This window comes from Ascaphus truei, chromosome 4, assembly GCF_040206685.1.
Source record: "Ascaphus truei isolate aAscTru1 chromosome 4, aAscTru1.hap1, whole genome shotgun sequence".
Taxonomy (NCBI): domain Eukaryota; kingdom Metazoa; phylum Chordata; class Amphibia; order Anura; family Ascaphidae; genus Ascaphus; species Ascaphus truei.
The window spans coordinates 212,308,236-212,310,493 of record NC_134486.1 but is presented as its reverse complement, the minus strand read 5'-3'; the positions used below and the strand labels follow the sequence as shown (position 1 = coordinate 212,310,493).

At 39.9% G+C, this 2,258-nt stretch overlaps 1 long non-coding RNA gene across 1 annotated transcript; it reads left to right on the top strand.

The window, feature by feature from the left end:
* The first annotated feature begins 617 nt into the window (after positions 1 to 617).
* On the top strand, positions 618 to 1,923 carry LOC142492043 (uncharacterized). The gene is made up of 3 exons (XR_012800688.1): positions 618 to 687; positions 1,066 to 1,132; positions 1,897 to 1,923. It is a non-coding gene; the product is annotated as an uncharacterized LOC142492043 (long non-coding RNA).
* Positions 1,924 to 2,258: the final 335 nt, after the last annotated feature.

Below are 2,258 nucleotides of genomic sequence, written 5' to 3'. Positions count from 1 at the left end.
GATTTAGATTTTTTGATAGCCAGAGGTCGTGCAGTCCCTGGGATTGTTAAAATGCTGTGCTCATTACATTATCTTGCTTCCGCGTCATTCCAGACAACTGTGGGCATAGTGGGCGGGGTCTCGCAATCTACATTCTCGTGGGCCTTTACCCAGTTTCTCTATGCACTCAATAGACGCGCTAGGAATTATATTCATTTTCCTACAGAGGCGACAGAGTGGCTGGAAGTCAGGAATGGCTTTTATCAAATAGCAGGGATATCATGTGTGCTGGGTGCAATCGATTGCACACATGTTGCTTTGATTGCACCTAGTCAGAGTGAGCATGTTTACCGCAATCGTAAGCACTACCATTCACTTAATGTACAGGTGGTATGTGATGCCACGATGAGGATAATGCATGTGGTACCCAAATTCCCTGGTTCCAGTCACGATTCCTCTATCCTGAGGAACTCTTCAGTCTTCCATGCTTTCGAAGAGGGACATTTTGGACATGGTTGGCTGCTGGGTGAGTACATATTTGGATGTTGTAACACAAAACACATATTTGTTTACGAATGTTTTCATTGTAGAATCTTACAACTAATGTAAGCTTATGTGTGCTCCATTTATTATAGGTGACTCAGGATACGGAATTAGGCCGTGGCTCTTGACTCCGGTGCTAAACCCTCAAACTGAAGCAGAGGAGAGGTACAATGCAGCCCATATATCTACAAGATCTGTTATAGAGAGGACATTTGGCCTACTCAAGACCAGATTTAGGTGTCTCGACAGAACTGGTGGGGCTCTTCTATACAAGCCTCAGAAAGTGTCTGATATTATAATTGCCTGTTGCATTTTGCACAATGTGGCACTCACACATAATGTACAATCAGACCTACCTGACGCTTTGGTAGAGGAGCATTCCACCCATGTAGCTGCTGAAAATGAACAAACAGCCAGTGGTGGCCAGACATGTCATAAATTCCTTTTTTTCTTGTAAGTAAAAACATATATTTTCATAGTACTACTTTTATATATTAATTATGTAATATTAACACTAATTTTTTTTACATAACCTTCTGTTAGGACACAGATGAATATGGGTTGCACACCTTTCTTTTCTCTGCTGTGTGCACAAAGGGATGTGGCACCGGTATGTTATTGTTGCACAGGTTATATAATCCCTCTTCCATTTTAAATTAGTTGTGTGTATGTGAATACAACTGTTGTAACAAATCAGTAATATTTTAGCATTGTGTTGTTCCTTATGCAAACACAATACACATAGTATGGCCATAGTCATGAATTCTTGCATTATGCTTACATACAATGTTATTGTTGCAGTGTAACATGTACACTGGCGACACACTTTATTCGAGCTCGGCTAGTCCCACGAATTCGGGTATACCCGGGTGTATTGAGGTTTGTGACTGTTTTCTGCCCGAGTGCATTGCGTTATTTTCCAGGCAGGGATTGAAGCATTTTATTCCCGCTGGCTGCAATACTGCACAGTATATATATATATACTGCATTACAATTCATGAATTTATGCCATCTGGTAGACATGCGAAGCATTGCAGCCTATTAAATCCTAATCATTATAATTTATCAGATCAGCCGCCCGTCAGCCAGGCATGAACCCAGGCTGGGAAGGCAAACACAACGGGGCTTGTCAGAGGTGAGGAGCGGCGCATTCCAGGTATCTGCCAGGTACATACTGGGTATTTGCTCGAATAAAGTGTGTCGGTGCAGTACATCCATATGATGTGTACACCAGGCTGGTTTATATTTAGAATGTGATACAATATACATGGTGTTGCACATTTAACACCAAATACACACTTTGCTGTGTTGCTTACGGTACTGAAGATGGCATGTCAATCTTTAAAATTTATATATTGTTCCATTGTATTATAGGTATATCTCCAGTATGACTGATCATGATATGTATATTTGCTGACATCTGTCATAAGATGTGCCTACCTCAATATTCGTATAATTAATTGAAGTAAAAACCCAACATATTGCTAAACGATAAATGTTACATACATGTAGTTTCCGTATCATGTACATGCATTTAGCTACTATTGAGGTTTCATGTGCATTGTATTATAAAAAGATTACTCCCATTGCATCACATTTAATGTATGTTCCCTTATAAATTCCATTAATGTAATATAGAGGTGTTTGGAGAGAAGGTGATAACTGTTGATATTTGGTAACTTACGGGAGGTCATTAATCACGGATGCTATTGACTGATCATAACACTCCATGCATG